This window comes from Biomphalaria glabrata, chromosome 8 (genome assembly GCF_947242115.1).
Source record: "Biomphalaria glabrata chromosome 8, xgBioGlab47.1, whole genome shotgun sequence".
NCBI lineage: Eukaryota > Metazoa > Mollusca > Gastropoda > Planorbidae > Biomphalaria > Biomphalaria glabrata.
The window spans coordinates 33,934,769-33,950,291 of record NC_074718.1 but is presented as its reverse complement, the minus strand read 5'-3'; the positions used below and the strand labels follow the sequence as shown (position 1 = coordinate 33,950,291).

Here is a 15,523-nt window from a genome sequence, read left to right as displayed (position 1 = left end):
GAAAACCTAGGAGAAAACCTGGGAGAAAACCTAGGAGAAAACCTAGGAGAAAACCTAGGAGAAAACCTGGGAGAAAACCTAGGAGAAAACCTATGAGAAAACCTGGGAGAAAACCTAGGAGAAAACCTGGGAGAAAACCTGGGAGAAAACCTAGGAGAAAACCTAGGAGAAAACCTGGGAGAAAACCTGGGAGAAAACCTGGGAGAAAACCTGGGAGAAAACCTAGGAGAAAACCTGGCAGGCAAGGCGGGAGATCGGGTGGAGGTAACAAGAGTCCGGGAATCTTGAATGTCAACTTAATTCTTAAAATCTCAGGGTATCATTCCTCTCTATCTACGCAATAACCAGCCCCATTTCCCCCCCCCCAACCAATAACAAATATATATAGTTTGTTCTTTACGTGGTGACCCATAATGCAGTAGTGAGCTAATTGTCTACATGTATTGATTGTAAGATAGTTAAGTCCATTATACCCAAAAACAAATATCTTTAGTTTTTTTTTTTTTTGTTTTTTTTTTGTGGTGAACCATGTTTACCAATAGTTCTTATATATATTAAAAAGAAATTTTAAAAAAGTAAGATTATTACATTAGAGGTATCAATTGAACATGTTTTTAAAAAGACATTTGATTTTACGGGAACAATACGTTTGCACCTTAACTTAATAAGAATAAGGGATGGGGGGGGGGAGGGGGGGGGGAATAAGCCCTTGCAGGGTTAGGGGGGCGGAGCCCTAAGCGCCTAACGTATAGTTGCAATTCTGAGCTTTAGAAACTTTTTCTTCTGAAGGATTAACTCTTGGAAGTAAAAAAATAATAATTAAGAAGAGATGGGATGGATCGATACTGAAGCTTGAAAGCTGAAATATATTTGGTGTAGGGTAGCATATTAATGAGCTATATCTGTATACGTTAATCGTCGTATTCAGCAGTGGCTTTCTAACCTGGGTTCCAATTCAGGATATTGAATTTCGGAACTATAAAGGCGGCTATTGGTCCACCAAAATCTAATAGGGACCTGACTTAAGTTGGGAAAAGTACAGGCAGTTGGTCGTTGTGATTACAACATGACACCCTCGTTAACCGCTGGCCGAAGAAACAGAAGACCTTAACATCATTTGCCCATTAGACCTCAAGTACATAGCAAATAAATATATGGCATTGTATATAAACTGTAGAAATTGGTTTTCGTTTTGAATACTTCCAGTGTATATTATAATTTTTTTGTATTCTTTTTGAATTTTAAACAAAAATAATGGTACAAAAAAATAAATAAATAAAACGTGTTCGGGATCTGTGTCTTGCTGCTGTCACTTTTTAAAAAGTTGCCTGCATTGAAAAAAAAATTCTTTGGTCGCGACCAGACCTGCCCATCTTTTGCCGGCCCACCGGGCATTTGCCCGTTTGCCCATATAAACAGTCCGCCACTTGTACTATATCTAGAACTATATCTAATTTTCTAGTCTAGACTCGTGGTTTTCAATGTTTCTAAGTCTAGATGAGTAGTTTATTTATTCCGGACATTACATGAATTAGAACACTCGCTGTTTTTGTGGTCATTACATCTTTATTTTGATATTTAATATGAAACTAGTATGCTGTATAATGTGCGTATCTATTTACCAACATTCTGACCCAATTTCCTTCCATTTAGCTGTCTTTTTATGTAATTTTTTTTTCCTATGTTACCAGGATGACTTTACCTCTTCCTAGGGTTAAGACTATACTTTTTGGTTGGCTACGTCTATGCCAATGAGCCCGGCAATATTTATTCTGTTTTTAGAGCTGATTTATTTGATTCATAAGCCAAGGTGTTTGATTCCATAAAAAAAATTAATAGGGTGTTTGAATTAAATTACGATTTTCTTACCAAAATTTATTTCAAACAGCCAGTTTTGGACATCAATGTTAATGATCTTGTATTATAGTTGTTTGTATGTTTTTGTTTTTTTATAGAGAATTAATGGGCAAATGTTTGGAGTGAGCTTGATACATTGAATGAAGTTAAATGCCTAGATCTAGACCTACTAGATAGATCTAGATTTATAGAGAGAGAATATAGAGAATTCAGCTATTTAGGCAAGTGTGGAGAGAAGAGGAGCCAAGATCGGTTGTACATTTCTCCTGTTGGAAGCTTTCTAGTGAACCATGATGTCAAACTTAGTGATTTACTTTGCGTAAACCCCGCTGGAAACAAATACCATTCATCTTTGTTTTTTAAAAATAAGCTACCCTTTAACACAATCTTTGCTCGCAGTTCCTCAGATAAAATTCCAGGCTAGATATATCCGAAGTATCAGTACTTAATTACAGCTTCTTCTACTTTTGAAAAAAGTGATTTTGGAAGACCATCACTTGACTCATCATCACTTACTTCCGATGTTTTCTCTGACTGTGGTAAATGGGTATTCTCCTGGAGTCTCTTCAGCATTACTTCTCTCATCTCATTTTTACTTCTTCGACTGCTGCATCTTTGTATGAATCATCTGAATAGTGATACTTCTCTTCGACACGTTCATGGTCTCCTTTGTTGTCAGTGTTCTTATCAGGTTTCTTCTTAAATGATAAGGATGATGAAATAGTTTTGTTTAATTGTTTGTAAAAGAAAAATAAGCTTCAAAACTTCATGCTAATAACTGTGATGCATTGATCCACTTGACGTCAATCCTCAGCCTCTTGTCTTCAACTGACGTGGTTGTCTAGTCGTCTGTAGTGTTTCATTGACACCGGCGTCCTTTATGAGACTTGTGATAGACAACGGCTTTTACCTAATACCACAGAGTTCTTCTAATCTGGTTCTGTAAAAAAAAAAAAAGACAGACTCTAGTCTTTCTTGGAAGACTACAGACTTTCAGGAACATAGAAACACATTTTTGTAACAATAATTTGACGCCCATGGGTATTTCCATTAAAAAATAGCATAAATAGTTTATTTGTACAAGATAGATTTTCAATCAACAATATCAAAATATAGTTTGGTAAAGAGTAGGGATAATCTATTGTAAAAAAAAAAAGAACATATAATCTATTCAATTCTACTAACTAGATTAGCTACAGCGGAACAGGAGCGCGGTCTAAAGGACACTTGTTTTCATGATGAATTGTGCACTGACGAAAGTGTGCGATCTGTCGATCGTTTGCTCATTGGTACGATGGCTAGGACGATTCCGACAAAGGCCGTAAGCTTCAAAGGCAGTTCAGTTGACCAGACTGAAAGAATGGTGGAAACTTAATCATGCAGAACAGGCCGTCCTAGCTCAGTTCCGAATCGGCCTCTGTCCATCCAATTGGTGTTAACTTCGGACGGTTTCGAGAAAACTAGGACACACAGTGTCGTCACTGCATCGAGGACGAAGAAACAGTTGACCACATTCTTTACTAGTGTCACGTTCTGCATGAAGGACGATTGGGACAATGATTTGGGAGAGAAGGTGAACTGGTCCATGTGCAGCAATGGGTCTGTCCTTGTACGGGGACAATGCGACCTTAAAATTTACTGCTCCTTTCCTTTCAAAGGCTCTTAAGGAGTAATCTCAGCATGTTTCGTTTACTAATGGGCTTTCTGATAGGATACAGCGGATCATGACTTTAGGCCTTACAGCTAAAAAAAGTGTCTCTACTGGGGAAGTAACTTAAGGGTCTTCTATAGCATACAACTACACAAGTATCATCTCATCAACTGTTTCTCGTACGGGTTCTTCAATTCTTGGGTCATACAAAATTCCACAAGACAGTCACAGTTAACACACAGACAGTGGTCCTACAGAAATTAAAAGCCTATTGTAACAAATCGATATAGACGAATTCTAAACAATTAAAACATATCCTCTAAGAAAAATATAGCATCAACCAAGATCTAACAAAAACTTGACAAGATGACTGTTACGTCTAATCATGTGAATGAGACTCTTTAGCGATACACCAACACCAAAACGACAAAAACATAGTTTATAAATAATTTAATCTAAATTAACACTGTAAACACTATTTTGTTTATATTCCTCCATTTTGGTTCTTCTCTCCGTTTAAAAGACATTCGCACCATTCCACATTTACACTGCGATGCGCACGTATCAATGACAAGGGTTATTAACAACATGATAAACATCAAACATTAGACTAGTCTGTCAATAGACAGTACTTTAGTCAACAGCATGGCCTCCTGTTTTCAAGTTACGGTGCTAGTTGCCCTCAATGTACAAAGTACAAACTGGTCACAAATCAGAACATTGAAGAGTCATCCACATCGAAGGTCAATTGAAGGCATCAAGACCAAACGTCACTATTAATAAATAGAATTAAACAATAAGCACGAAGACACTGACATGAGTCGGCAGCGATGATAGATCTTACAAATCATTCAAATATCAAACCTTTCCAGAAAACGTTATAACAACTTGAGGTTTTTGTTTTTGCCAACGATCTTAGCAGACTCAGAGGCGTGGTTGTTGAGGGGTAAAGCGCTTGACTTCTGAACCTTGGGTCATGTACTCCAATTGCTGTGAAGACTGGGATTTTTTTAATTTCGGGATTTTTAGGGCACCTCTGAGTCCACCCAGCTATAATGGATACCTTGAGAAAAGTAAAGGTGATTGGTCATATTTCTGGCCACATGACACCCTCTTAACCGTGAGGCACAGAAATAGATGACCTTTATATCATCTGCCCTCTAGATAGCAAGTTCTGAAAGGGGAACTTAATTAATTTTTTTTACAGTTTATTTTTATTTTGAATTTGTGATTGCTAAACCAGGCAGAGACGTTGAAACTTAAAATACTGCAGATGTGAGCATGGTAAAACACTGACAAGACTTTTTGCTAGTACTAAAAGATAATATTTTTCTTAGTAGCTTTAATCTTTGTTGTTTTTTTCTGGTGATGTGTTTGTGATGTTATATGTGTTTGCAGCGAAATTTAATTTACAGTCGAAGAAAGTTTCGAAGTACTTCATTTAAGTTTGAATTATTTCAATGCTCCCACAAGCTACTGAAACAATAATATTTTCATTCTTTTCCTTTCAGAAGTGGATAGTCTTTTTTTTTTTACATTTTCATTGTTTTACATTCAATATTTAAAAATAAAAAAGGCCATTATAATAGTTATCAATATTGTTTATTTCTCTGGAAAAATATTTGTGTCTGAGCTCTCTGAGAGCAGGGCAAAAAGAGCCGCATCATAAGAAACTTTGTTAAGAAACAAAAAGTACTATCTTGTGAAGATCATTAGTACATAAAATGCACCAAATTGGCGATGCCACAACCCCTAGCGGTGTTCCTTACTAAGCTATACCTGCGTTAGATTTTGTGCTGTTCACCCTATCTTTCTGAGAGTTTAGTGTTAAATACATAGTAGCCCATAGAATTATACATAAACTTATTTTCATTGGTTTCATTTTTTTTCAAAAAAGGTACAGATTTGTGTTGTGTTGAAAGCAGAGGTGATTCTATGTGTTTGTTAAGAAATTTAAAATATATAATATATAAATATAGAATCATCTGCAGTCATAATGAACGTGTTATGTAAAATATCAATAGCTGAAGAGTTAAAAGAAAAAAAAACCGTCATTATGCTGGAAAGACTCATTGCAACTATACAGCAGTTCAAGAACTAAACGAAGGAAACACCAAAGGGCACTAGTAGTGTCGTGATGGAGAACGTCATTTAAACACAAAATAGTCTTTTTTTTTTTGGTTACTTCTTGTTTAGAAAATGATTTAAAAAGTAAATTGCTAATACCAAAATAAAAATAATATATGTGTACCATATTTTTAAATTAGCTATTTGTTTTCAATAACTTCACTTGTTACATGGTCACAATGTTAAGTTTACTAGCTTCACTTGTTACATGGTCACAATGTTAAGTTTACTAGCTTCACTTGTTACATGGTCACAACACCAAGTTTACTAGCTTCACTTGTTACATGGTCACAACGCCAAGTTTACTAGCTTCACTTGTTACATGGTCACAACGCCAAGTTTACTAGCTTCACTTGTTACATGGTCACAACGCCAAGTTTACTAGCTTCACTTGTTACATGGTCACAACGCCAAGTTTACTAGCTTCACTTGTTACATGGTCACAACGCCAAGTTTACTAGCTTCACTTGTTACATGATCACATCACTAAGTCCACTAACTTCACTTGTTTAATGGTCACAATGTTAAGTCCACTAACTTCACTTGTTTAATGGTCACATTGCTTAGTCCACCAGCTTCACTAGACTTCATTAACTGACAATTAAAAACTGGTTTGCCACATGACTTCAAATTAATGAAAGTCTTAATCTCTCCGGTCATACCTTACTTGTGGTCTCTAGTTACACTTTCACGCTCTGTATTCTAACGCAATTCTTCCCCCGTAACTATTTGATCTATTTATCTGTGACCAAGTATTTAATTGAAAATGCGCTTACTGAATCACTGAAGATTGTTTAAACATACACAGTCTAGATCTATGGACCTATCATTAAAAATGTATATACTCTGTTTAGATTTATACATACACTTAAATAGCATTGTCTTCCTAAGGAGGGGGGGGGGCTTTGTACAATCTGTCATTGATTTGTTATTGACAGTAAAATATTCGTTTTTTTTGAAACAGTGTTCAGCTTCTTAAAGATGGAAGTGTCTTTTTTAAAAGTATTTTTTTTTACATGAATTTTCGTTTGTCTTCCCATTACTTGTACCATAAATAAAATATGCACCTCCCCCCCTTTCTCAGATCTGCACATAGAAACATTGATAGTATCTAAGTATGTGATTTATCTTATCTTCTTGTCTTATCTTAAAAATACAAGCGTTACTTCAACAAAGAAGATCATTTCGTCCTACGCGTGTCCCTAGGTCCTACGCGTGTCCCTAGGTCCTTTATTGACAAGCGATATATATGTCAGTGATAATATGAAAAAATTAAAAAATTATAGCAAATGTAAATGAAAATGTGCTGTATTTTTTTCACAAAAACCTGTGCTATGTTTGAGCCTAAACAGTTTAGGTTTGTTTATAGATGGTCATAACTTAATCGGTACGAATTCTAACAGTGCATCAACTCATGCATTTCAACTGAAATAATAATGTTGCAATAATGTAAAACTTTATCTTTGTAGTACAGAGGATCACCGAAGTGGATCTACACTATGTCTGGACATGACAGAGATAACGAGGCGGTAAAGAATAGGAAATGCAACGCTGCAACTATGAACATTTCGATTCTAATTCCTGCAGCTCAGCCTGCTGACGCTGGGAAGTACATCTGTTAACGCAGGAGACAAAGGAGCGAACACTTTGGCTATACTTACAGTTGCTTGTAAGTACCATGAGTAAGCAAGAATAACTGGGGGATTCGGGGTTCAAACCACTATGCCGAAAAAATTGAGATTCAACCTCCTTGTCACTTCCGTAACAAAGGTTGAAATTCCTCAAAAAAAACAAAACAAAAGCAAAATTTTAATAGCAATGGGGGTTTTTGGAGGCTAAATCACCCACCCATGAAATAATAGTAATTACTAGAATAAACTAACAGACGCGGTGGCTGAGTGGTAAAGCGCTTTGCTTCCGAACCGAGGAGTCCTGAGTTCGAGTTCTGGTGAAGACTGAGTTTTTTATCTTTATTTCGGGATTTTTTTGGATTCTCTGAGTCCGCCTATCTCTAATAGCTACCTGGGGAAAAGTAAAGGCGGTTGGTCGTTTAGCTGGCCACATGTAACCCTCGGAAACCGTGGGTCACAGAAACAGATGACCTTTACATCATTTGCCCTATAAATTGCATGGTCTGAAAGGGAAACTTTAATGATAAAAACTGGTATATATGTCTCATTCTTTCTCGGAAAACAATGGATGACCCCAGATGAGTCACTAGCTTTGGTTACGTCTTGAGAAAGGGAAGAATCTGGAGTGACTGATCAAGCCCATCTGGAGCGGCAGAGTTTGCCACAGTTCGTGCATGTATATTCATTTCTTTTTATTTCTCGTGGCTGACGCAGCTTCGTTTCTTTGCATTCGGCAAAGTTCGTAACAGCACGTACAGTCTATCTCCACGCTGTCCGGTCTTGAGCTATCTCCTCCCACATACTTTGGTCGATGCCCGTGGCTCTCATGTCTCGCTTGCAGACATCTCTGCAGGTTAGTCTTGGGCGGCCCCTGGGTCTGGCTCCTTCTGCAAGCTCAGCGTATAGGATGTCGTTAGGGATTCTTCCATCTGGCATGCGAGTGACATGACCGAGCCAGCGTAGTCTTCTCTGTTGAAGGAGAGCATAGATGCTGTGCATTTTGGCCCGTGTCAAAACGTCCTGGTTGGTGACACGATCCCTGCAGGAGTCACCTAGACTGACCATGTGCTCTTTTTGAGTAATAATCTCAATGACTTCCTTTAGGTCTTCGTAGAACTTGTCTTTGTCCTCCTGAAGTGAACATAGTGTGGGGTATAGGGACTAATTAGAGTGACTTTTCCAGATGCTGTCATCATACTTATGCTTAGTAGCCTTTCTGAGCCACCAACTGGAGGGACTATTGTGGTTAGTAGACTGTTCTGGACAGCAAAGCCTACACCATGCATTCGCGTCTCATCCTGTGCTTTTCCTTTCCAAAAGAAAGTGTAATCAGCCTTGCGGAACATGCCTTTTTCGGCCAGTCGGGTTTCTTGGAGAGCTGCAATGTTAATGCGTAGTCTTTTCAGCTCGTTGTTTATGACTGCCGTCTTCCTTGCATCGCCAACCTTCCATAGGTCGTGAGACCAGGACATGATGTCGATGTCCTGACGTTTCATGTCGCATGATAGGAAATTTCATTTTTCATTTTTCTTCTTTTATTGCTTGGTGCAAGTTTTCAGCCTACTTATCGTTTTAAACTAAGCTCTAAGCACCCATTAGAGCAGGCAGGCTGTGGCGGATCAGCACCTAACTGTCTGGGGGCTGCCCAAGTTGAGGCGGGCGGTAGCTGATCAGTGATGCGTGAAGACGTCTCCCACCGTAAGAGAAAACCCGTGGCGTCCATACATTACGCCAATCATATTGGACTTATTACCCGTAACTGTTGTCTCCCATGTTGTTTTAGCCGCTTTGCAGCAGCACCAGAGTTCCCTCTTCGGGGCGTATTCCTGGGTCTTAGATAAAGGGGTCATGGGTGGCCCATTCGTCATGATCCCTCTCTCGATCTTGCTGATGTGATCCAAAGGAACGCGTCGCGTTACATTTGGCACCAACTCAGTTGCAGAAGCTGCCGGAGGGAATTTCATAGCTGATATTCCCAACGCCTAAGGGGCTTCACTCATGATTTTTCCTCTCGAGGTTGTCTCCTAAAGCCTTATAACCGCAAGGCAGCGGGGGTTTGAAGTCAGAGTACCCCTCTCCTAGATGAATTGCCTTACTATTCTGACGAGCTCCATCTGCCCGAAGCTCGTGGTTTTATGGCGCCAGGTATCCGCCTTCATCCCTTCACCTGTTAGTAAGAGCAGTTTCGCTGGGCTTAGTATCTAAGCCACACGAGCAGGCCAGGTGCTGGACTTAATTGTCAGAGGCTATCTGAGACGCATGCCTTTAGGAGTATCTTATAGACAATAGGAGCTTATCCCCATTGACACCCCCTGGCCATGACAACCTTTGAAACTGGTATATAAAAACATTCGAACTACATATGATATAGCGCACGTATGGCTGTAATAGATGCAATACCCATAAGATCATCTTCGTGTTAAGTAAGACGTCTTGCCAAGGACAAATAAACAGTAAATCTGTGCGTTTAAAATCAACCGCAACAATAAAAAAAAAATCTTTAACCATCAATTGCATCGCGGTACCACTATCTTACAACAGAAAAAAACTGAAAGTAAAAAAAATAAACAAGATATGAAAGATAAACTTACAAATATAGTGACTACATAAGTGAGACTTAAATATCAATATACTCTGTTGTTTTATCAACCGAGGGGATAGTGACAACTGACTTTGCAGACACGAGTCGAGGTCCTAAACATCCCTAAGTAGATGTATGTTACCGGTCATTATAACAATTAAGTTCATTGGAAATCATTATTCCTTTACACTTTAATAAAATATAAATGATCAGTTTTGTATAATAAATGTTTATCAACGCTCTGTGCTAATGACATAAAAATATATTCATTCTCTTTTCTAGAAGGCATCTCAAGAAACTATGAAAATAACAAAAAAGCCATGGCTTTCAGAATATCATTTGACTTCTCTCGTGAACATGTTTCTTTTTGTCTAGAAATCGGATAGAGATGTCGGGAAACAAAATCAGTCCGCCATTCCATTTAAAACATAGGGAATAAACAAGATCCTTCGTGGTCTTAATTAATGAGATTTTATATTTCTCGTAATTTTGTTATTTGTTTTATTCAAGTTTCAGACAATAAAGACTCCCAGTCAAACAATGTGACAGGCCGTCCCGGCTACAATCAAGGTACAAATCTTTTAGTCAGTTCATTTTGCTGCTGTACTGTAAGTTCTTATGCAGTCTGTGCCTTAGAAATGTCGCGTGGTGTTTTTTTTATTTATTTATTTACAGTGCGGAGTCTTGCTCCTGCTGGACTGTTGTAATAGTAGAGCTTGTCGAAAAAAATCGAATTGGAGCATTTTATGTAGTTTATTATTGGCAGATTTGTAATGGTGGGCGCTGTCCACAAGAGTTAGAGGTGTGTGTGGGGGGATATTTTGCTTTAGTGAAAATTTTAAGACGTGCGCCCTGCCGCTCTTAGTTGCAAGATAGTAGAGTGCTCTTTGCATCGAGAAAAATGATATTGTCCAGTTTATTTTGCCTGCGCTGCCATTATGTGAGCCAAACTACTTGATATTTGGTAGTTAACATTCACTTGATAGTTTTATAATTAACTGGTCTGTCTGATTGTTCCATGAAAAACAACCTATCATAATCTTTCAGCTTTTTTAATGCCTTTGTGACCATTATGTTACTGCAATTGGGATATTGACATTTGACAATATATTGTGAGTTATCAGAATTAAAGTCATCAACTCTCTGAGGCTAGATGGCGCTTGAAGACTACGTTGTGGTTATATAAAGACAGTACTCTTAAGGCTTGTGTTTCTAAAAGCATCTGACCTTTACGCTTGATTTTTTTTCATTAATTCTTTGTAACCTGTTCTTAAAATCGACAGAAGGTAGGAAACTAGGGCCTTAAAACCAGTTTTTATCGTGCCAACCAGTAACGTCAATCTTAATAATGCAACCCGTCTATAAGAGACGCGGTGGCTGAGTTGTTTAACATTTGGCCTCCTAATAGCGGTTCCCGGTTCAAATCCTGTTGAAGACTGGGGTTTTTAATTTCGGGATCCTTGGGTCAACCCAGCTATAATGGGTACCTGACATTAGTTGAAGAAAAGTAAAGGCGGTTGCTCGTTGTGCTGGCCACATGACACCCCCGTTAACCGTAGGCCACAGAAAGAGATGATCTGCCCTATAGATCACAAGCGTATACCACCGCGTAAAGCTTCTTTCCCTTTTTCGAGGTACCAAACAAAAGGATTAATTACCAATAATTTAATAAACTAAATGATAATTTTTTTTATTGATTCTTGTGTTGTCAGGTAAAAAAATGATTGTGCGAAATTTTAGCTTGATCCGAGATTGGGTGTTGGAGAAATAACGTTTTAAAACATTTTTGCCAGATAGAAATACAGACATACAGGCATTTTTTTCTTACTGAAAGCGTTTTTAAACAAGGTTGTGTGATAATATTTTAGCCAGGCTCAGCGAGCCACATGCGTAGGCGCGGTGGCTGAGCGGTAAAGCGCTTAGCTTCCGAACCGGGGACCGGGGTTCGAAGCCTGGCGAAGAGTGGGATTTTTAATTTCGGTATCTTCGGGCGCCTCTGAGTCCACCCAGCTCTAATGGGTACCTGACATTAGTTAGGGAAAAGTAAAGGCGGTTGGTCGTTGTGCTGGCCACATGACACCCTTGTTAATCGTAGGCCACAGAAACAGATGACCTTTACATCATCTGCCCTATAGACCACAAGGTCTGAAAGGGGAACTTTACTACTTTACAGCGAGCCACATGTAATTGATCTATTCTAATTATGTGAAAATAGGTTAACTATATTTTCTGAAAAGCTATCCAAAAGACACTTTATAATTTTAACATAACGCAGTTTTTTAAGAAAATGATTTGATTTATCGCCTTGCAAAAGTTTTCAATTTCCTAGGGATCGCATTAAAGAGGCCTGGGAAATAATTTGCTGTGAGTTTTTTTCTCATTAACTAAATCATAAAGAATCAATGAGAAAAATGCATGGTCTTAAAATTTATATTTTTCGCATTAATTGATTTTTTCAACAGTTATCAACTGCCTTTTTAGCACCGAAACAAGCACTACAGATCTCTACTCTGAAGGTATAGCCTAAAACACCTGCGGCACAATCGTCATCGCCCTCATTGGCGTTTGTATTCTTTTTGCTGTTGCTTAAGAAACATGTCAACATTTTCAATTTCAGTACTATTATTAGTACCACAGCGATGTACTTCCTTAGCATTAGAAATATGTTGTGTAATCATATCATCTACATGCGTTTTACATTCACCTTTTGTTGATATTTCTTTAAAACAAACAACATTTACGAAGTGATGTAAAGAGAAAAAAAGATGTATAAGTCTGTCCATCAATTTTGTTATACATCTTGTAAAAAAAATGTAATGCAATCAATTTAAGAGTATGAATATACAATCTTGTTTAATAATGTTTTAAATGTTTATAATTGAATGTACATGTCTTTATTCTGTATCAAAATAAACCTCTAACTAATGGAATAATACTTTTTATATAAACAAATTTTTTATTTATTTAAATTAAATTATTATTATACATTTGACATAGAAAGTTAGAAAGAAGAGTCCTTTTGTGTCAGCAAGAACTTGGACATTTAGAAAGAATAAGCAGAATATATTTATCTTTTTTTTTTTTACATTTTAGCTAATATGGACAAGCCAAGCTATCGGCCTTAAAACGAAGATCCACTATTAAACACACAATTGGAAATAAGCTACATTGGGCCCATCATCAATGGCTAAGACCAAGTTTAGAAATCAATAACAGAGATTGAGTCACAAACGTAGAAATCGGCCCTTTACCCATAAATGAGGCTGTGGCCGAACTTGACATGAGGATTGCGTGACTACTTGTCCAACACAACGAAACCTCAGCGAGGAAAATGCAAACAAGGTAGTCTTTTGTTAAATTGGCGCCTCTTCTAAATTGAAAATATTTAACATAGTGGACACGCAGTGGACACCATTTGGAAAAAGACTGTAATTATTGTTGTTATTTTTAAAGAAATCTTGACGTAAAATTCGCGTAGTTGGACATCCGAGTCTGGCCAGAATCCTCCATTACAGTAACACCTTTAAAAATAAATAAAAAAAATTAAAATCACAATTTTTATTTCTACAATTATTTTTGTGGGTGACATTGTGTATCGGAAAATGCCGGGTACTTGAAGTAAGCTAGTCCTAAAAATGTACACAGATCTTGGGTAAAAGACTCATCAAATAAAATACTGTAAACGTGAAGTTTCACGCGATTGTTTCAGGTCTTTTCTTTTTATAGCCTTAAACTGGTTTGATCCCAACTACCCGTACTTTTTTGGGCAGAATTTTTTTTTTAGCAGGTACACATAAAATTACAGCCTTATTATGTCAGTTTAATTTAAAATGAGAACTGAAAAATGCAAAAGATATAAAAGCAAAAAGATACTTCCGGCCCAATTTCTAAACCTAGTTTTAAACCAAAGAAACGAAACGCATAAACGCATTATAGCCCATCATAACAGTAAAAAAGATATTTAAATCTAGATTTTTTACAAATTAAAAAATATTTTTTTTAGTTTTCTTAGATGTATGTTACTAAAAATAAAAAAAAAATAAAACTTTTTCTATACAAATCTCAGAAAGAATAACTCTATACCCATATTGAGTTGTGAATAAGTTGGATGGTTTGCAATTTCGTGGCTGTGTGTGTGTGTTAAAGGTAATTCCTATTAAGTATTGTTAAAGAGCTTCTTCTTCTTCCTCGTTCTCATTTTTATGTTGGAACGTTCAGATGACTAGACCAATAGATCAACATGAGATGAACTAAGAAATGGTTTCCAAATCAGGGAGCTCTCCATAGAGTTTTCTTGCTATTGGGGTGTTTTGGGGTCAGTGTATTGTACGGGCCTCATGGTAAAGAGAACATTTTAGAAGGACATGTTGTCTCATTCTGTTGTATGCGGTCCTGAGTTGTAAGATTGGACTTTGATCTTGTCATGTCAAGATAGCTTATAATAGGCATCATCTTTTTTTTTTGATTCGGATGAGAGCTTGCCCATTTCTCATTTATTTTATTCACTATTAGTTTCTTCCTTTCTACAGGATAGAGTGCAATGTCTAATTGTGATTTTGTTCTCCCACTCTTGGCGATTGGGTCAGCCTTCTGATTTCCTTCTACTTCTATATGTGCTAACCCTAACCCTAACCGTATCCGTGAAAAAGCTTATTGTCGCCCCTATTTTTTTTCTGCATTATATCAATGTTTTCTAACTTAACCTTTCTCATCCTTTTTCGTTAACTGACAATGGAACGGGGAAGGGAAGGAGTAAAAGCCAAAAGGATTGCCATCAAACGTCCATGCCGACCAGCAAAATGATTAGGCCAGACACAACCACGAAGACATTAAAGCTGTGTTGAAGTTCATGCTGCTCGTGCATAGCAAAAAGTGCAGTCTAAGGTTTAGCAAAAGGTAATACGTAAGCTAAAGAGTGTAGTGCAATTATTTTAATTCTTGTTGAATTTTAAACAAAATTAAATGTAATAATAATTATTTTAACATAATAATTATTTTAAAACAAGGTTACAAAGATAGTTTGTGTGGAAACACAATTTAAGAGTATGAATATACAATCTTGTTTAATAATGTTTTAAATGTTTATAATTGAATGTACATGTCTTTATTTTGTATCAAAATAAACACAAACTCAAAATCGGACCCGAAGTGGTCCACCCAGGCAGGCTTCAATATTTTCAGAAAGAACATCCGAATGAAATTATATCAAAGACAAATGAGAGATAAGAATGAAGAATGAAGGTTGACAGATCTTGTGTAGTGCCACAACGGTCCAGCAGATCAAAGGATAGGTGCAAATGAATGCAAAGTTAGATGTGAACCTGGCCTAATTAGTTCCCCTTTCAGACCTTGTGGTCAAAACGGCAGATGATGTAAAGTTCATCTGTTTTTATGGCCTACGGTTAACGAGGGTGTCATGTAGCCAGCACAACGACCAACCGCCTTTACTTTTCCACAACTAATTTCAGGTACGTACCCATTAGAGCTGGGTGGACTCAGAGGCGCCCAAAGATTCCGAAGTTGAAAATCCCAGTCTTCACCAGGATTCGAACCCGAGACCCCCGGTTTGGAAGCCAAGCGCTTTACGCTGAACTACCGCGCCTCCCCTGGTCTTACTGAAGTGTTACAATTGATGTAATTGTTTTGAAAAGGTTCAATCTCTTATTCGAATCCTCA

General features: G+C 37.4%; 1 long non-coding RNA gene across 1 annotated transcript; it reads left to right on the top strand.

Moving 5' to 3' along the window:
* The first annotated feature begins 204 nt into the window (after positions 1–204).
* Positions 205–13,092, top strand: LOC106069326 (uncharacterized). The gene is made up of 4 exons (XR_008779495.1): positions 205–264; positions 7,105–7,304; positions 10,358–10,417; positions 12,310–13,092. It is a non-coding gene; the product is annotated as an uncharacterized LOC106069326 (long non-coding RNA).
* The last annotated feature ends 2,431 nt before the right edge of the window (positions 13,093–15,523 follow it).